At 48.0% G+C, this 21252-nt stretch overlaps 1 protein-coding gene and 1 non-coding gene across 2 annotated transcripts in view; both read right to left on the minus strand.

The window, feature by feature from the left end:
* Positions 1–21252, minus strand: part of LOC123369035 (zinc finger protein 271-like) — a 136017-nt gene that overhangs the window by 69162 nt on the left and 45603 nt on the right. The gene's annotated exons all lie outside the window — the stretch shown is intronic.
* TRNAI-AAU lies at positions 11785–11858 on the minus strand. Its single transcript has one exon. It is a non-coding gene; the product is annotated as a tRNA-Ile (tRNA).

The following is a 21252-nucleotide window of genomic DNA, read 5'->3' on the forward strand; positions in this document are numbered from 1 at the left end:
ACCAAGTTTGTAATGTTTTTCCTGCTGTGTTAAGCTTTAAGTTTATTCACAGGTAATAGCTGAGAAGCATCATTACCATATTACCTTCAAGGATTTTTCCAAAAATCATACACACTATACGTTGTTACAGGGGTACTTACTAACATTACATTTATTTCAATGTTTAATATTAACAATAACATTAGCGTCAAATCTATTAAAGGTATCTTGTTATACCATGTCTTTTAGGCAATTTCTTTTGTGCTGGCAGTTTTCACCTTCCTTTATCAGTTAGGTAATTTGCATCAACACAGGCTTGGCTTTTGGATTCAAAGCCATCAGCAGAGCTCAGAGACTCTGTCTTAAAAGGGACACAATCAACTTCCACCAGAGTTTTGATTTCTTTCCACTTTCAACTCCTGCTTACAAAACACACAGAGATCTGAAAAAGAAAACAGTCTATTGCGGCTCTTTTTGGAGCCCTAATAGGATTTTAATTCAGTAGCATATTTCATTTGTATTTCTTTTACCCCTTTTTACAATATACACTGCACATGTCCTAGGGAAAAAGCACATTCCTTCTATATTACAACTTTTTTTTTAAATATTAGCCATATCAATTTTTACATACGATGTAACTGTTTCTTTTTTCTTACAGAGTTTTCATGTACCCTTATCAAAAGTGACAGTCTGATTACACAGAGCCATTTTAAGGCTCAGTGTTTTGAACATTGCTTCTTTTTGTATTGTGCACCTCACCTCTGCTGTTGCTTCAGAGGGGCACTGTTAAAAAAATTTTTTATTCTTTCACTACAGCTCTTATCTGCTATTGTTACAAAAAAACAACAACAACCAACCAAACAAAAAGACTCCAGAATCTCTCCCTATTCTCCTGATTTTGACTGCCCTATTGCAGCCATGACTTGGTTTTTATTTAAAAAACATTTTAAATTTTATAAAGAATCAAGTTACCCCTTAAGGGTTAAATGCTAAATCCCAAAGCCAAACAACACTAATTACCTGTGTCTTGCAAAAAGGTCTGTCAGTTTTGCAACTTTGAATTAAGAGTCAAATGAATTTTTAGCAGCATTAAAAACAAAAACAAAACCAATTTATCTTACACCTACAAAACAGGAGTTTTACAAACCAGATGTGCTGGTTTAGATTCTTAGAACTTTACATATTTTCACAGACAAATAGATACATACACATTTTCTTTTCCTTAACATTCCTTTACACTGCTTTGTTTTTACATAGCTCTATATATATTTGGATTATTTACAGGCATTCTTTTGGAAAAGGGCCCATTTTCCCTTCAGAATGGCTGCAAAGAAACCAAGAATTCTCTCTCTTTAACATGGTCCTTTTTAACATTTTCACAAAGTTTAACTGCTTAATTCTCTCCAGCCTTTGTAGAGTTAACTTTTCACTCTCTTTCCTTAAATCACTTGTTTATCTCCCAAAATAACACCTTTATCACCTCAGATTTCACCATTTTAAGTATTGTTCCAGGGGTTCATGCCTGCACTTACTGCTTTTCTTATTCCTTACACTATGCCCTTAGGGCTTCCAACCTGTTTTTCAGTTTCTTTATCTGTTGCTTGCCTGCTTTTCTGGGCCTGATCCTGCTCCCCCCCCCATTGAACCGTCTGCGAGTGATATTGTGGTCACTTCATAATTTTGAAAGAAATGTTCAAGGAAAGGGACCAGGAAGGGTGGGGGCTAGTTGAGGAGCCCACCTTCTTTGCTGAATTGGTAGTGGAACACTAAAGAATCAGTTTTTGAGGCAGACAACAAAGGGGAACAGAACAAGGGGCTTTTTGTCCTTTTTACAATGAGATGGGAGTATTAAGGGGGTTGGATCAATCCGGGGTGGGTTTTTGAGAACGGGGTAAAGGGGAGCGCTCGGTCTGGTGGTGGGAGAGCAGGCTTTTAATAAAGCTTTCAACTTATTATTTGAATATTTGAGAGAGGCGAGTTTTTTATTTTGTCCAGCTACGATTTGCCTCTTCCCACCACTGAATGAAACAATTAACCTCTTCCCACCACTGAATGAAACAATTAACCTCTTCTTTAGCCAATTTAGTTTTAGGTTGATCGAGTTTGTCCTTTAAGACGTCCACTCGGTCTTGTTCCAAGATTTTAACAGTGGCCACTGAGTTTTGGGATCCCCCTGAGTCACATGAATTGGAAAAGGTTCAGAAAAGGGGTATGGAGTGTCTGCCATATGAGGAAAGAATAATAAGACTGGGACTTTTCAGCTTGGAGAAAAGGTGACTGAGGGGGATATGAGAGAGGGCTAGAAAATCGTGACTGGTGTGGAGAAAGTAAATAAGGAAGTGTTACTTATTCCTTCTTATAACACAAGAACTAGGGGGTCACCAAATGAAATTAATAGATAGCACGTTTAAAACAAACAAATGGAAGTATTTTTTCCACAACGCACAGTCAACCTGTGGACCCCCTTGCCAGAGGATGTTGTAAAGGCCAAGACTATAACAGGATTCAAAAAAAGAGCTAAATCAATTCATGGAGGATATGCTCTGAGCCAGGATGGATAGGGATGGGGTCCCTAGTGAGCCTCTGCTTGCCAGAAGCTGAGAATAGGTGACAGGGGATGGATCACTTGATGATCACCTGTTCTGTTCATTCCCTCTGAAGCACCTGGCTTTGGCCACTAAGGGAAGACAGGATACTGGGCTAGATGGACCCAGTATGGCCGTTCTTATGTCCTTGTGCTCCTTTCATACAGATGCCTGGGATTGTGCCTCACAATGTGTCCCTGAGGTCTCAGCCAAAATGCCCCAGACAGGCAAACACTCTGGGCTCTTGAAGCCTCTGCCCCCCACCTAGTGCCCTATGGCTCATCCCTGACCCTTGCTGCTGTTCCTTGCTATAGAATGTGAAAGGAGCCGAGGCGGTGCAGGAGCCTTCTGGGAACGCAGATCTGAGGCTTTGGGAGAGACACATTGTCTGAGACATCAGAGCGCTGTAAACCATGCAGCCACCCCCTCAATCAGGGGCCTGTTCCAGCCCTGAGTCTGGACTACTGAGATCCCTCCCCCAGAGCAGGGTGCCCACAGATTACAGCCTGAAAATAGGCATGTGACACTAACTCCTGCTTTCCCTGACAGGGCTTCCCCTAGACCAAATGGCATCCCAGGCAAGAAGTGTCTTCAGTGCCCAACCCCCAATACGTTAAGCTTTTGAATATCTTATTTTGTATTGCATTTGTAGCTCATTTCATGATTTTGATGCACAATTTGGATGCATGATTCTCTCTGTCAGAAGATGATAAATTTGCAGGCTAGGATCTGTAAACCTGTATTTATTCACGCCACGTATAAGCAAATAAAACAAATTCATTTCCTCTGAGCAGATAGAAACTTTTTAATTTTAACAGTAACTGAAATGTACTAACATCTAGAAATGGAACTGCCACCAGCACAGGGTGGGCCAGTATTAAATAGTGTTACAGTAGGAGACATCGTTAGGATGTTAACCCTAGTGCTTTAGTTCAAAGGTCGCTTTTCTCGCCTTTGCCCTCATGAACTGAAGCACAGCATTAGAGAGATCCAAAGATTGGCCAATGGGATTTTCAAGTGCTAAAATAGCAAGTGATGTCAGTCTCTCATTGGCCAGCATCGATTGAAGATATGGTTTAATGAGCCGGAGCTTCAAGGCGAGGGTGGCTCTGTCCGCTGCCTTCTGTTGCACTGCTGGGCACCAAGTCCCTGTTGGCCAATATGTGAAGCTGGGAGAAGAGAGTGGGGTGGCAAGTGGCGGCAGGACTTTTGCCAGGGTCTAGCTGTCCAACTTCCTCCTCATATCGCTGGGCCCCAGTCACCTTCAGGAAACCCAGGAACTAAGGCAGGAATAGGGCGAGGAAGTGAGTAAAGCCGAGCAAGGAAGGCAAAAGTTAATCTTGCTTCATGGGCCGCTCCCAATGATGTCCTTTCTCTGTGCCACAGCTGACAAAAACATCCCAGACAAAAAAGCAGTAGGCTGAAAAGCAATCTAGCAGCTGCTGAAGTAGTTGAGTTGGGTGAGTGCTAAACTAAAGGTCCCTGGTTCAATCCTAGACCTTAGAATGCTCTTCTATCCTCTTGTGTGCAGAGCTGAGGTGTTTCTGAAAGTGCAGTAGTTCCTTTATCTGCCACAAGTCCCTCATTTTAGACTATGCAGCAGGAAAAGACAGCACTGGCTTCTGCACCAAGTTGGCCCACCTTATCTTTCATTCTTCTCTTGCTCTTTGTCAGCAAGGGGAAGAAAAAGAAGCTCTCCCTCAAGCTGGAGTCAGAAGGGCGACATGAGGATGATTTCCTGAGCCCTGGCTCCAGTCCTCTGCTCTACCAGCTGACCTATTGGAGGGCTGCCACCACGTTCTCTAGGTTTGCCCATCAGTGTATGCCAGAGTGAATGCCTACCAAGTGGATGGAGTTTTTGTAGCGTAGTGGTTATCACATTTGCCTAACACGCAAAAGGTCCCTGATTCAAAACCAACCAGAAACATGCTGGTTTCCTTTTCCCAGATCCCCTTGCTGTCCGGGAAGGCGCTCCTCCTTCTGCTATTGGTCTATCCCTGGGATAACTCCAACTCCCGTATGACAGAGGGTGCTGACGTCAGTGGAGAAAGCACCTTGGCGTCAGCCTGGAGAACCTAGAGCAGTTAGGTGTGTCACCTTTTGGAGGCTTGTGGCTTGGCCTCCTCTGCCCTGGGAGGTTGGCCTATAGAGGCTGTCACTTCCTGCTGGCCTCCTTTGCATGACTTGCAAAAGGAGGCAGTGAGGCAGGAATGGGGCAAAAGAGGAAAGTCAAGCTGAGGAAGGCAGGGCAGAAGCTGTGCAGCTAAGTGGTGTTGTGTATTTGGTTGTCATGGTTTTTGTTCCTATGGCAACTGAGTTAGATTATTAGGGGATAGCCCGGCCAGCTTCGGCCGGTTGAGTGAGCTCTGTGTCTGTAAATAAAATGGTAGTTTTGTTAGCTGTCTGCTGTCTGGCCTCAAGTGATTTCTTCCTAAACCGGCTGCTCCCAAGGATATAACAAGTGGCGACGAGGATGGGATTCCGGTGCTGCTCCAGTAACAGACGGAAGTAGAAGTCAAGGTAAAGAACAAACAAACAAAAATACTGCTTGTTTGCACTGACTGTGAAAGTGAAACTAAAAATCATTGCTACTCTGACCAGGCCACTGGAACCTTTTGATGAGAATATAGAGCAGTGGCATGTGTATACTGAGCATTTTGAGCTTTTTGTTATTGCAAATGACATTACAGAAGCGAAGAAGGTGCCAATAATCTTAAGTGTTGTAGGGGCTAAAACCTACTCCCTGCTACGCAGTTTACTACACCCTGTTAAGCCTGAGACTAAATCTTACAGTGACATTGTGGAAATCCTGGGATCCCATTTTTCCCCAAAACCACTGGTAATTGCTGAAAGATATAGGTTCCACAAAAGAGACCAAAAGGAAGATGAAACAGTTGTACAATTTGTAGCAATTTAAAAAAAACTAGCAGAACACTGTGAATTTAAAGAGATGTTAAATGATGCCCTGCGTGACAGGTTAGTGTGTGGCCTCTACAGTGAAGCTATACGGAAGCGCCTACTGACAGAGGCTCAGCTTACATTACAGAAGGCTGTTGATATTGCTGTCTTCATGGAACTGGCTACAAGGGAGGCACAATACATTGATGCATCCCCTAGGGTGCAAAAAGTGTCACAAGAACCGACCCACAAAACTCTGCAGAGTCAAGAATGTTACCGCTGTGATAAGCCGGGTCACCAGGCATCAGAATGCTGGTGTAAGGACCTGGTGTGTCGACACTGTGGCAAAAAGGGACACATTGAGTGTGCCTGTAAACAAAAGAAAAAGAGGCCTGTGGTCTGGCCGACAAAAAGAGGAATCCTGCATACCGTAGAGCAGACCCAGGATGATCAAGGTGACACCTCATCGCAAGAGGAAGTGCCACTGCATGTTTTGTCTTTGGCAGTGGGCTCACATGAATACTGGGTAACCCTGTTGTTGGATGGCAAACCTATATGCATGGAACTGGACACCGGTGCAGCCATCTCGCTGGTCTCCGAGACTGTGTATAAAGAAAAGCTACAGCATCTTCTTCTTAAGGCAACAAAAACTGTTCTGAAGACATATACGGGAGAAGCTGTGCCCATGTTGGGCACTATTGATGTTAAGGTGGAGCTCAATGGACAGGCTGCTAAATTGCCACCGTTTGTGGTGAGAGGTAACTACCCAGCCTTAATGGGTAGGTCATGGCTTGGGAAGATTCAACTGAACTGGGCAGAAGTGCACCGGATGATTAAAGAAGAAACCAGTCTAACCCCTATACTAAGGAAACATGCTGCTGTTTTTGGAGATGATTTGGGAAGTATGAAGGGAATCACTGTGACATTGAACATGAAACCTGACAGTCCACCAAAATATGTGAAAGCCCGAACTGTGCCATATGTCATCAGGCCAAAAGTTGAAGCAGACCTGGAGCGCCTGGTCACCAATGGAGTCCTAATACCAGTTACCCATAGCTCATGGGCCACTCCTATCGTTTCCAATAGTGAAGAAAGATGGCTCTCTCCAGATTTGCGGTGATTTTAAAGTCACTGTCAACCCAGTGTTGTGTGCAGAGCAATACCCGCTTCCCTGCATCGATGACCTCTTCGCAGGCCTGGCTGGGGGACAAAAGTTCAGTAAGATTGATCTGAGTCAAGCATATTTACAGATGCACATTGATGAAAAGTCCCAAGAGCAGTTGACTATTGTGACTCATACGGGGCTTTATCGATACTGTCGCCTACCCTTCGGAATAACGTCTGCTCCCGCCCTGTTCCAGAGGGCTATGGACCAGATCTTGTGTGGCTTGTCAGGAATTCAGTGCTATCTGGATGATATCCTGGACACTGGAAGAAATGAAGAGGATCACTTAAAGAATTTAGAGGCTACCCTACAAAGACTGGAAGAGTATGGCCTACGAGTTCGCAAAGACAAGTGTGAATTCTTCAAGCCCTCTGTTGAATATTTGGGGCACATCATTGATTCTGCAGGTCTTCATAAGGCCCCTGCAAAAGTTAAAGCTATTGTGGAGGCTCCCCCACCTCGAAATGTTAGCCAGCTGTGCTTGTTTCTAGGACTACTGAACTATTATGGAAAGTTCATCTCACAGTTAGCCACGCTGCTAAAACCACTTCATGAGCTCCTTGGGCAGCACAAGGCCTGGAAGTGGACTGAAGCCTGTGATGTTGCATTTAACAAAGCTAAGGATGCATTGCTAAATTCTGAAGTTCTAACGCACTTCGATCCATCCTTACCCCTCCAATTGGCCTGTGATGCCTCCCCTTATGGAGTGGGAGCAGTCGTGTCACACATTATGACTTCGGGAGAAGAGAGACCTATTGCTTTTGCTTCACGCACTCTAAGCAAAGCAGAAACTAACTACGCCCAAATCGAACGTGAGGCATTAGGAATTGTTTTTGGAATTCGGAAGTTTCATCAGTACCTGTTTGGGCGAAAGTTTACTCTTCTTACCGATCATCGACCTCTGACGTCAATTTTTGGACCCTACACAGGCATTCCCCCATTAGCTGCTAGTCGTATGCAACGTTGGGCATTGTTACTTTCAGCACACACATATGAAATCAAATATCGGAAATCCACTCTGCACGGCAATGCAGATGGCCTCTCCAAGGTTGCCTTTGCTGGTCAAACATCAAGATAGTGCCCAAAAGGAAATCTTCTACTTTAACAGGTAAAGAATACACCCATCACTGCTACTCAGATAAAGAAGGCAACTCGCGTTGACCCAGTATTGTCCCAAGTTATGGACCTGGTGACGCATGGAAAATCTCGACAAACCTCTCCGGTCTCACCCGACCTTGTTCCCTACATGTCCAGGAGGACAGAGTTATCGGTCCAATCTGGTTGTTTGTTGTGGGGGAGACGTGCCATTATTCCATCACCATTGAGATCACAGATGTTAGAACAGCTACATTCCGGTCACTGTGGAATAGTGCGCATGAAGGAAATTGCACGAAGCTATTTTTGGTGGCCTGGATTGGGCAGTGCTATTGAAGAGAAGGCAAAAGCTTGTATGTCATGTCAGGGTGTGAGGAATGCACCTCAGTGGGCACCCCTACACCCACGGCTGAAAACCCGTGGCAACGTATTCACATTGACTTCGCTGGCCCCCTTGAAGGAAGCATGTTCTTGGTGGCAGTAGATGCCCATTCTAAATGACCAGAAGTCTCTATAATGCAGTCCACTACTGCAGAGAGTACTATCCAAAAACTACGAGGACTCTTTAGTCGTTTTGGTCTGCCAAAACAACTTGTGAGCGACAACGGACCGCAGTTCGTCTCTCAGGAGTTTCAAAATTTTATGAAGGCAAATGGGATACACCACATCATGTCAGCACCATATCATCTATATTTGGGGTCGGGAAGGAATTTTCCTCCAGGGTAGATTGGCAGTGGCCCTGGAGGTTTTTTGCCTTCCTCCGAAGCATGGGGCAGGGGTCGCTTGCTGGAGGATTATCTGCTACTTGAAGTCTTTAAATCAGGATTTGGGGACTTCAACAGCTGAGTCAAAGGAGAGAATTATTTCAGGAGTGGGTGGGTCAGCTTTTGTGGCCTGCATCTTGCGGGAGGTCATACTAGATGATCATAATGGCCCCTTCTGATCTTAAGTTCTATGATTCTATGATCCATCCACCAACGGATTAGCTGAAAGATTTGTGCAGACAATGAAACACGCTTTGACATCAGTAAGGGAACAACACTCCATTCAAAAGTGTCCAGATACCTTCTTACTTTCCTACAGAAACACACCTCATGCTACGACCCAGGCATCCTCGGCCTTTCTAATGATGGGACGACAGCTGCGCACTTGCTTTGATCTGCTGAAACCTTCTGAACCCCGACAAATTGTGCTACATCAGCAGCAATATCAAGTCATCAGACGGGCACCCAGAGCAAAAGACCGAACCTTTAGCCCGGGACAGCCAGTTTTGGCTCGGAATTATACTTCCAGAGCTAAATGGGTCCCGGCCACAATCATCACTCAAACAGGACCTGTTTCCTACACAGTCCGGACTGCAGAGAATCTTACCTGGCGGTGACATGTAGATCAGCTGTTGCCAGGTCATGCCAGTCCTCAGGACACATCTGCAGTTGAGGGGTCTGACTTCACCTCTTCTGGTGAGACACCGAATCACGAATCACCTGTTCCTGACTGTTCTCCTCCATTACTGCCAGCGGCTGAGATACCCCTTTGCCCAGCACAAGCTGATACCACCTCCTCACCTGTTCGTGCTGTGGACCCTGAGCCCATGGTACTTTTGGGTGCAACAACACCAGAAGTTCGCCATAATCCACCTAGAGACAGAAGGCCTCCTCATCGGCTGGATCTTTAGCTAGGGCAAACCCACGGTTATGGGGCAAAATAATCCCCAGGGTTTAGCCGGGAATGGAGGCAGTCTACCCTCTTTCTCTAGTCTAGTGTGTTTTTTATTTAGGGGATGTTCTTATTAGGGGTGGGGGGGAATATGTTGTGTATTTGGTTGTCATGGTTTTTGTTCCTATGGCAACTGAGTTAGATTATTAGGGGATAGCCCGGCCAGCTTTGGCCGGTTGAGTGAGCTCAGTGTCTGTAAATAAAATGGTAGTTTTGTTAGCTGTCTGCTGTCTGGCCTCAAGTGATTTCTTCCTAAACCCGGCTGCCCCCAAGGATATAACAAGTGGGGTTAGTAGAGCACCACCATTCGTTCTGCCACAGCCTGGGGAGGTGGAGTGGCTGCTTGGAGGTAGAATCCTGTGCCTGCCTCTTGGCATCCCACGGATGGCTACTTGCAGCCCAGGAGAAGGAGGATGGTTCTGGGTGAAAGGAAAACGAGCAAAGCTGAGTCCAAGTGGAGAATGACTGCTCCTTCATGGCCACTCTGGGGGCGTGACTGATGGCTTTAGAGGTGGGGGCTGGGCTGGCTGTGAGCAACTGGGATGCAGGAAGCCCCCACCTGCCCTTCTGAGGGCCGAACCCATGGAGATACGGTTGGCTTCTGGGAGATAGACCCCTTTGCCTGCCTCTTGGCATCCCAGAGATGGCTATTTGCAGGCGAGGAGAAGTGGGGTTCTGGGGGGAAGGAAAAGAAGCAATGGTGAGGCTGAGTGGGCTCCTTTCTGGCCGAGATGGTGGGCTCTGGGGGGTCTGGGAGTTGCCTGTAAGCCATAAGTGGACTTGGTGCAGTGAAAACCGCTGCTCCATTCTGGCTGACCTGGGGGCACCATGGACGACTTGGGAGTGGAGGCGGGGGGCTGTCTGTGAGCAAATGGGATCCAGGAAGCCCCAGCCTGCCCCTCCAGGGGCCCAGTCTTCTTCTGTCCTGCCATGGGGAGCCCAGCCTTAAGCCTGCCCAGCGTGTGCTGCAGCTCGAGCATTAAGCCTTCCTGTGTGCATAACCTAACTACTGCCTAGTGTAATAAGGTGTAAAGTTTGGATTGTGAATTTTTCTTTGGTAATTTACTTTGATCTTTTATGCCTACCACTTATAATCCTTAAAAATCCATCTTTCTGTAGTTAATAAATCTGTTTTATGCTGTACTTAAACTAGTGTATTTTGCTTGAGAAAATTTGCTTGGGAAATCTCAGCTCCATTACAAGGCTGGTTCATATACTATTCACAGTGAGGGAGGAGTGGACTCTGCGTAATAAACACACCAATCAGGCTTCTGACTAGGACAAGATGGTATGATCCAGGGGTGCAAGGCTGCAGAGCGGGGGGGATTGGCGGGAGGCTCTCTATCGTTAGTTTTGTGAGTGGCTGGGAGAAGCATTCATGTAACTCAGTTGGATGTGCCCCTACCTGTGGATGTCTGTGTAAGTGCAATATGTGCCAGAGATTCGCAGCCTGTCACAGCATCACAGTGTGAGAGGGAGTCCAGGTGGTAGGACAAAGGGCTCAGGGGTCCCACCGTTCAGGTTGCATCCCACAGATCCCATCACAGACTTTCAACAGCCACAGCAGATGTTCACTGAGACAGTGAGAGAGATGCCAAATAGTGATCTCCAGGGCCTGCAGACATCAAACGATGAGGAATTATGCACACAGAGAGGACCCTGCTAGTGGAAAATGCCTTTGGAAAAGCCCCTTCTGTCACCAGCAGTGGTCGTACAGTGCTCAGTGCTCTGCGTTGTGGCCTCAAGAGCCATGGATGCAAGTTGAGTTACGATGACCTTTTCCTTGTCTCCACATTTCTTAGGTGCCTCCTTCCGACACTTGTCAGAAAAAACAACCGGTTTCTTTTGGAAGCATTTGCATTGCAAGGCAGAGGCATCTTCTCTGCTTCCTCAAAAGATTGACCAAAAGGTGGGAAGAGCAGACACATTTGGCAAAGCACCACTGGGTGCTGCATCCCTAACCTCCACTTTACCTGGCAGGTGCCTTGGCCAGCTTAGCCACGGTGCCGCTCTCTGGGATTTTTCTCCCAGCTGCTCCATTTCTCATCACTGACAATCAAAAGGAAGGTGACCTGGCCTCTGCGTGTGGACATCCCCAGCGAATCACAAGGACGTGTGGCACAGGCTCTTGTGTTGCAGCAATTGCAGTCGAATCAACCGCCATGCCAATGCCAGTCACAGCAGCCTTTTCATCAGCTCCAGGCTTGTGATTTGATTCTTTCCAATGCCTCTCTCCAAAGAAGCCTTTTCCTTAGCAAGCAGTTACTTGGATACCAAGGGAGGTCTCTTCTGTTTCATAGAAAGACAAAGGAAAATGTGAGGAGAGGAGACAAAAGCCATACAACAAGGCACCACTGGGAGTTGAACCCAGGATCTCTTGTTTATTAGACAGGTGCTTTAATCAGCTAAGCCACAGTGCCTTCCTCAAGAAAGTGTTTACAACTGTTCCATTTGAAGGTCCAGGACAACACCTGCAAATTACAAAGTACAGACATTCCCCATTTCCCTCAAGACTTGCAGACCTTGAGGTGTCTGGCTCTCCGTGCACAGAAAGCCACAGCTGAGTTCACAAAGGGCTTCTAACATGTGCTTCTCCCACCAGCCACTGTGATCATATATTGGTTAGTGATCTGTGTTTCAGTCGCAGCAACCTCGGCACAGTTCTGAGTCATGGGAACCTTTCCTTCAGCTCTAGATTTCTCATTTGCCGCTTTCCAAGTGTGGTGGGGTGGCTGCCCTAAACAAGCAGGAAAAAGACTAAGGCAGCCTTGCAGAGGCGGTGCAGAACCCAGCCAGTCAGGAAAGGGTTTATTGGAAGAGCCAATCAGAAGAAGGCTTGCTGGAGCAGCCCATATATAAAGGGCTGCTCAGCACAGCAGCAGTCAGTCACTCCTTGGAGTTTGAGGAGGGAGGACTGGCTGCCCTGAAGGAAGGAGAAGGGAGGGCACCATGATCAGAGTAGTGCTGGGTGGGTAAGGGGAGCATGAGTAACCTCCTGGCTGACTACTGCCAGACTGAGGCTCTGATACAAAGGTGGAGGAAGGTGCTAGGTCTGTGGGGAAGTGGTCCAGCGAAACAGATGGCGGGGGTTGGAGGTGCACCCCTTTTGCCTCAGTCGCCACTGACACAGGTGGTTACACCCTGGACTGCAGCTGGCCACTGAGGCAAGTGTCTGGGTAGAGGACAGCTGCCCCCTGGAAGGAGGGAGAGAACTGAGTGGAGCACAGCCAGAGGGCTGTGTCCATAAGAGGACATTGAAGTCCTGAGAGAGACATGGGTCCTAATGCTAGAACAGATGGCAGCCAGATGCCACTGCATGAAGGTGCACCCGTGGACCAGAGCTAATCGCCAAGACGGCCAACAGGAGGCACTGCAGTGGTGAGACATGCCCCATGGCACCAAGACTTAGCCACAAGGAAGGCTCTTTCTGTCTTGAACCACCACTTAGAAGGATTCTGCTGACATGTCTTTTCTTTTTATGAAAAGAGATACAAAAAAGGAGCCAATAAAGACACTAGGTTCAGCAAGTAAGAACTGGCAGGCCAAGCAAGGATCTCATGGTTACTAGGAAGGCTCTTCAGCCAGCTCTTCTCAAAGACCACTATCCAGAGGCCTTTTGACAGTCACTGCAGATGTTCACCACAAAAGAGACAAAGAGATGCCAAAATAGAGTTCTCCACTGCCTGCAGCCATCAAGCTACCAGGAGTTCTGTGCACAGAGAGGCCCCTGCTGGTGGAAAAAGGCTTTGGTAGAGACTCTTCTGACACCAGCAGTGGTCATATAGCGTTTAGCACTCTGTGTTGTGGCTTCAACATCCACAGATGCAAGTTCAGTTAGGGGATGTTTTTCTTGTCTCCACATTTGTCTAGTGGCTCCTTTCAACACTTGTCACCAAAAAGACCTGTTTCTTTTGCAAGCAATGTACAGCTAGGCAAAGGCAGTCTTCTCCATTTCCTGAAAAGATCACCAAGCTGCGGGGAGAGGAGACGCATTCAGCCAGGCACCACTGGGTGCTGGATGCTGAATCTCCTCTTTATTCAGCAGGTGTCTGTGAAGGACATAAATCTACACCGTGTAGAGGTCAAGAATTGAAGATTATTACACACAGCGCTGGCGGAGTGTCACCTTGCTTATTAGGCTCAGAGACACTGCCAATCAATTGATTACAATATAATATATAGGTTTTCCTTGGGCGGGGGAAAGTGACAGGGTAGGCAGTTCCATACCCCGGAATAGGTTTTGCACCAAGACAAGATAGCACAGTAGCCAATGGTTAACAGGTTACATAATATCTCCACCCATGGTCTCAAGTTAGCAAGTTAACATTTAATTAATACTTTGATAAAATGTTAGTAGTATAAAATATCTATGTTGAATTCTGATTTGAGGTCCATAGGAATGGAGCAACTCTTTTGATTGTCCCACAGGTACATTCCTAGGGGTTAAAGCAAAGAACCAGTGAAAGCATATGGCAATAAAGATTGTCTTCTGTGTGTCTAAAGGCAAGGCATTGGTCTCTTGGAAAGGAGGTGGAAGGATGCCATATCTTATACTGACATGTGCCAACTTCTCAAACTCAAGGTTGGATCTGTGGGAAGAATGTCTCCCTACAGAAGAGACTAGCAGAATAGGAAAAGAGATTCTTTGTTCAATCTGCAACTCTGAATAAGACACAATTATTTAGTTCTTAGCTCCAACACCGGGCAATTTGCTGACCAGGCCTATCTTAGCACGCAAGGCTTTCTGTTTACCTAGCTTTCTCTTAGCTGATCACTATTTGCTAGGCCTCTGGTCCCTTGACCATACTCTGGACTTTGGGTCTGGAAAAGAGCTGGCACAATCCATAGACCAGGTTGTTATATGAAATGCACATGGATTTTAACCCTTCACATACAGTAATGGCAAAGTTCTTGGTTCGTGCTTGTAGCAGTGATGGAATAAACTGCAGGTTCAAATCAAGTCTCTGGAGTCCATCCACAGCTGGGATGGGTCATTCAGTCCTTTATAGAGAGCTTCAGTTTGTAGCAAAGTCCCTCCAGAGGTATGAAGCAGGATTGAAGACAAGATGGAGATGAGGCATCAGCCTTTTATAGTCTCTTGCCATGTGGTCTTTGCTTTCTTTGTCCCAAGGACACTCTATCCAGCCCGTGGCATAAAAAAACCCTTAAAGTTCTGTCCATAGGCAGGTCCCTGCATACCTTGCTTAGTCACAAGGCTTATCTGCCTTCTCTCAGTGGGTCAGTTGTATAACTCATGGTCCTTAATGAGCCATCAAGCAGGCTAGGCAGAACTGACACCAACTTGTCTGGCTGGGGTGTTCCCGGGAAGCATAGCACAAGTTTGAAATATGGGCAGCATAGAGCCAATATTCATAACGTCAACTACAAAAATGATACACATGTAGAGATAGCATAATTATAATCAGCCAATCATAACCTCTCCATAGACCCCGTACACGACAACCTTTCTACAATATTGGCTGCAAATATAGAACAGTGGTCGCAACAGTGATCTATACAGTTACAGATTATGTCAATAACATCACAGTAGATGACACGGCACAAGTGAGACTGATATTGGAATACTGCCTCCAGTTTTGGTGTCCTCATTGGAAAAAGATTTTGTGAAATTGGACCTGGGGTAGCAAAGAGCCACCAAATGTTCTGAGGGCTGGAGAAAAATTCCTTCTAGTGAGCTATTGAAAGAGCTCAACCTGTTTAGCTTATCAAAAAAAGATTTGGAGGCAACTTCATTGAAGTGTTGAAGTGCCTTAATGGAGAGTAAATATTGGGTATTAAAGGGCTCTTTAATCAAGCAGAGAAAGGCATAACAAGACTCAGTGGCTGGAAGGTGAAAAGAGACAAATTCCTATTACAACTAAAGCACAAATAGTCAACAGCGAGGATGATTCACCACAGGAACAAGCTACCAAGGAAAGTGGTGGATTCGCCATCTCCTGATGTCATTTAATGAAGACTAAATGCCTTTCTGGAATGTGTTTGTTCCAAAAGTAGCTATTGTGTCATACAGGAGGCCTGTGATATGCAGGGGGTCAGATTAGATGCTCTAATGGTCTCTTCTGGCCATAAAGTTGACTAATTTCTGAAAAACTGAGTGTAGCATTGGGAGCAGCGTCTGATGTTTTCCTGTCTAGCCGGCTTGTTCCTAGAACGAACGCTCCTTGAGTGGGGTGATCCACAGGGAGTAGCTCAAACCTCCAAAGTGCCCGGCCAGGGGCAGGGCATTAGCACAGCAAGGGAGGGGTGTGGCAATGACATCATAAAGGCCTTTTGCAGGACCTCAGACTATTGATCAAAGGTGGTAGGGAGGTGGTGACCTAACAGAGAGATGCTGACATCAGCCAGGCAGGACTTCTGTGAGGGGGATGCTGGGGTAGGTCGGGAGACAGTCGCAGTTGTGTGATGGGAAAAAGGGAGTGAATTCCTTACAAAGATACATTTTTGCGAACAATGAACATAGTCTAGTCTGTCTCTGTGAACAAGACCATGCACAGCACCTATCTCATGCGCACTCAGGACAAGGTCGACTTTTCGGCCTTCGCATTCAGTGCCTGGGGTCTTGCAGTGGAGATCAGACAAGCGGGGCAGGACAGCAGAATTTGTGTAGCGGGCAGACATGGTAAGCCGTAGACTTTTGGCTGCTTAAAACTTAATTTATAGCAGTGCCCTCCTTTCACGGTCAAAGCAATGCTCCTAGCATTGGCCAGTTCCTGCTGCTGGCAATCCGGAAAGCATGAACTCTGCCCCTGTCCCACCCCCTCATGGCTGTCCCCGGGAAAGATCCCTGTATGCTGCCCCTGTCCCGCCTCCACTGCATGGCTGTAAACTGCCGGTTACAGTTATGTAAAGGAACAGGCAAGCAGTCCCAATACTAACATTCCCCTAATTCAAAGCAGGTCACCATGAGCGAGATCACCCTGATGAGGATCAGTGACACAGATAAAGACCGCATGCTGCGTGAAAGCCAGCAAAAACCAGGGCCCTATGCCGCCATGCTCATCGAGGCAATGATACCCAAGTACCTGATGATAGCCTGGCGCGGAAAAGTGTGCTACCACGGAGGATGCAATAAGGCCGCTCTCTCCAGGAACCTCATGCAGAGGCTTTTCAATTACCTCCAGGAGAGCTTCGTGGAGATCTCCCATGAGGATTTCTGTTCTATCCCTGTACATATTGACCTTCTTTTCACATAGTTAATATTCCTGTTCTGTTAAAAATAAATGTTTACATGTTTAAAGCACTTACCGACTGATCCTCCCCCTGATTCAGGGTCCGGGTTAACGGCTGGGGAGGGTTGGTAGGGGATCTCCGTGAGGGTTATGAAGAGATCCTGGCTGTCGGGGAAATCAGCATTGTAAGCGCTGTCGACTGCCTCGTCCTCCTCATCTCCTTCCTCATCTTCCCCGTCCGCGAACATCTCCGAGGAACCGGCCGTCGACACTATCCCATCGTCAGAGTCCACGGTCAGTGGTGGGGTAGTGGTGGCGGCCGCACCTAGAATGGAATGCAGTGCCTTGTAGAAACGGCATGTCTGGGGCTGGGATCTGAAGCGTCCGTTTGCCGCTTTGGTCTTCTGGTAGCCTTGTCTCAGGTCCTTGATTTTCACGTGGCACTGCGTTGCATCCCGGCTGTATCCTCTCTCTGTCATGGCTTTGGAGACCTTCTCGTAGGTCTTCGCATTCCGTTTTTTGGAGCGCAGCTCCGAAAGCACAGACTCATCACCCCACACAGCGATCAGATCCAAGACTTCCCAGTCAGTCCATGTTGGGGCCCTCTTTCTATTCTGAGATTGCATGGACACCTCTGCTGGAGAGCTCTGCATCGTTGCCAGTGCTGCTGAGCTCGCCACGATGTCCAAACAGGAAATGAGATTCAAACTGGCCAGACAGGAAAAGGAATTCAAATTTTCACGGGGCTTTTCCTGTGTGGCTGGTCAGAGCATCCGAGCTCGGACTGTTGTCCAGAGCATCAACAGAGTGGTGCACTGTGGGATAGCTCCTGGAGCTATTAGCGTCGAATTCCATCCACATCTACCCTAATTCGACATGGCCATGTCGAATTTAGCGCTACTCCCCTCGTCGGGGAGGAGTACAGAAATCGAACTAAAGAGACCTCTATGTCGAACTAAATAGCTTCGTTGTGTGGACGGGTGCAGGGTTAATTCGATTTAACACTGCTAAATTCGACATAACCTCCTAGTGTAGACCAGGCCTAAGACAAGTCAATTCTCCTTTCTCTGCCTTAGCTTCTCCCTCTTTCAAGTAGGGATAATAATGATCCGCTCCTACCTACCTCACAGTGGGTGGAGGACGGGGATCCATTGGAGAGTGTCACTGGGAGTAGTGCATAATATGAGGTGTCCTATCACGTTTACTCCTATTAGATTATGACATAATAGAAATAGTCCATTTGATTTGTATTTTTTTATTTTGAAATTATTAAGAGCAGCAACTACTTAGCTCAGACTGAAGCATCTTATCTATTGTTTGTGATCTAAGTGTTTCCTCTTTGTTTGCGATGAGACAATTTAACACACTCTGACAAACAGGAGATGCTTTTGTTTTGCAACAAAATATTTTTGCAAAGAACTTTCATCCCACTTGTTTTGATTTCGAGAAACAAACTGGTTTAGTCTGAAGGGTATTTTCTGACATAAATGGTATTAAGGAAATTTCCCCACCATCTCGATTCCTGGGCTCTATCCCTGCCTCTGGGGGGTTTTGCTGTTTGTTAGAACAGGAGTCAGGACTGGTGGCTTCTCTTTCTGGCTCTATCACTGCCTTGCTGTGTAGGCCCTTGGGTAGGTCACTTCCCTTCTCTGTACCTCAGGCTCCTCCCCATCTGTCCAATGGGAACAGGGACAATTCTTGAACTCTGGGCAGTCGTAAGCCTGAGTGAGATAAGGGGCGTTAAAGCCCTCTGTGAAGGAGAAAGGGGAGTTTCACGGTGTTTAGCACCAAGGAATTCTAAAGTTTGCTAAAATGTCTAGTCTGCAGAAACAAGAAATGGTCGGGGCCAAACTTTTTAACCACTGCCTTTTTTAAAGCCCATTCAGGGATGTGAGTCCCTGTCTCTTAGGTACCTGGGGTTCTTTGCCAGCAGGATTGAAGAGGTTCCTGCCTCTGTTTTTGTGGCCTTAACAAACCAGGTGTTGTGCCCCAGTTCTTGTCTGAGATCCCTGAAAAAGAACATCTTTCCATCCATGAACAAGACAGGACCTATCTTTCAAAGGGGAACAAAGAGAACTCTGGGACATACAGACTAGCTAGCCTCACTTCCATAGCTGGAGAGATTCTGGAATATATTATAAATAATCAGTTTGTCAGCAGCACCTACTTTGGTTCTTAGGACTAGTGAGCATGGATTTGTCAAGAACAAATCATTCCAAACCAATCTTCTTTCCTTCTTTGGCAGGGTTCCGAGCCTAGTGGAGGTGGGTAAACAGTAGATGGGATCTATCTCCGTGTTACTAAGGCTTTTGACACAGTCGTGTAGGACATTCTCACAAGCAAACGAGGGAAATTCGGTCTAGATGCAATCAGTGTCATGTGGGTGCAGAGCTGGTTGAAAGCCCAGACTCCAAGAGGCCTTCTCCATGTCTGGCTGTCCAATGGAGAGGGTGCACCTAGTGGGTCCGGCAGGGATCAGTCCGGGGTCCGGTACTATTCAATAGTTTCGTGAATGATTTGGAAAATGGAGCGGAGAGCATGCTTCTAAAATTTGCAACTGACACCAAGCACTTTGGAGCACAGGATTGGAATTCAAAACACCCTTAACAAATTGGAGAATTGGTCTTCTTGAGCCAAACTCCATGGCTGGGCCCCTCTCTCTAGACTGGGCTGAAGTGAAACCCCAGAGCCAAACACTCCTCCTCCTGGGCAGTGCACTCCGACCTTGAATGGTCAGATGCTGCTTAGCACTGTCAGAGCAGCTTTGGCTGGGGGATTCTCCCAGCACTTTTCAATAGCGGGAAAGTATTAAATCCCCAGCAATGGAACTCAGGAGTCCTGACTCCCAATCCCCTGGCCCAGTCACTCCAGCGGCAGGGGGAGGTGCCATGAGGGCCTGCTTGTAATTGCCAGCTGTGGGAGGGAGTGTGCAGCAGTGGTTAGCGAAGGGGCCTGGAAAGAAGGACTGCTGGGTCCCATCCGTACTTCTGACACTTGGGGTGACCCTGAGCCAGTAGCTTCCCCTCCCCAGGCCTGTTTCTCATCAGTAGGGTTGGGGTCACAGTCCTGACAGCCCAGGGGGGTTGGGAGGCTCCAGGAAGGTGTGTAAAGTGCTGGGATTTCAGGATCCCGGAGGCGCTGTCACCCCCGCACTAGGATGATGTTCTGCACCCCCTGCTGCTGGCCAAGTTTCTCCTTTCCTTGGCAATAAGACAAACACTTGTTTTCACAGTCAGCCGATTGCCCAGTGTCATCACCCTGCCTGCTGGCTGGGCAGGGTAACTCCTCAGGTCACCACGCCCCTCTCCAGCCTGCCTTGGGCTTGGACAGTGAGGAGAAGGGCGAGGGATGAAACTGAACATCCTCCATCCATCGCTCACAAGTGAGTGGCATTAGAGTTCCTCGGTGGCGTCCCCTGTCTGTCTGGGGAGAGGCAGAAAGAGGGGGAGAGAATCTCTCCCAAAGGACATTGGATTTGCAAACAGCCCCCAGGAGCCCCTCGCTCTCAGACTGGGAGTGGCTTCTACAGAGCCATCTCCAGTGTGTTTGGCAAGGTCCCAGGAATGGGGCTCCCAGCCCTTCCGTTGTGGGAGACTGTTCCCCAGGCTGAGAGTGTCTGAGCTGGGCCAGACCCGGGGAGCTGCTGAGCATGGAAATCAATGGGAAATGAGGGGGCCCTGGCATTGCTATGCCTAGGGACTTTGAAGTGGGGAATGGTTTCCCAGGAGAAGTCCGGACTCCTGGGTTCTGTTCCTTCTCTAGCCTGGGCGGGGAGGTGTGAGTGTGGCCTGGGCTGGCAGGAGGGAGCCGCTTGTCCAAAGTGACCAATGGTCTTTGTGACTGACCCCAGTGCTCGAAAAGGACGAGACTCCCCGGTTCTTGCAGCCCCAGAGATGACGAGGGGGAATGTTGAGGGGGAACAGACCATGCAATGAACTCCTGCCAGTGTGTGTAGCTTGCACTTTCTGCACCCCTGTGGGGGGAGGAGTAGCTGCTTTGGCTGGGGCAGGGATGGGGAAGGACCAAACAGGCTGGTTAGTGAGAGGCTGCCTTGACCCCAGACTCACACCTGCTCCCCGCTCGGTTCCAGGATGGCCAGGCTCCTGAGGATGTTCAGGAAGAAGGCTCTGCAGGTGGCCCCAGAGCCTGAGGGAAGCAGCTGCCATCTTCCCCAGGAGCAGAGCGGCCCCTCCGTCCCCGCTGGCGGGGAAGGAGCTCCCGGCCGGGCCAGGAGGTGGAAGTGCCCAGCCTTCTGGAAGAGGAAACCTGCTCCCGGCGCAGGCGCAGAGGTGGGAGAGGCACCGGCCAGGCCAAAATGGAGCTGGGCCAGGATGCGGCTGGGCAGGCAGGACCCAGCCCAGGAGCGGAACCGGGCAGGGTGGCTCCAGAGCTTGTTGTGTGAGCAGCAGTGGCCCCAGGAGCCCAGCCCTCATTTCGAGCAGGAGGCATTGCCCTGCCCAGTCAGTGGGGACCTTCCAGCCTTCCCAGGGCAGGAGGTGGAGGATCCCTCTCCCAGCCCCAGCAGCTCGGCCCGCTCCCCATGGGACAGCAGCAGCGCCTGGGAGTCGGACAGCAGCGAGGCCGATCGACGCTTCTGCTTTGTTCCAGGTGAGAGCAAGGCTGG

The sequence above is a fragment of the Mauremys mutica genome, chromosome 4 (assembly GCF_020497125.1).
Source record: "Mauremys mutica isolate MM-2020 ecotype Southern chromosome 4, ASM2049712v1, whole genome shotgun sequence".
Lineage (NCBI taxonomy): Eukaryota > Metazoa > Chordata > Testudines > Geoemydidae > Mauremys > Mauremys mutica.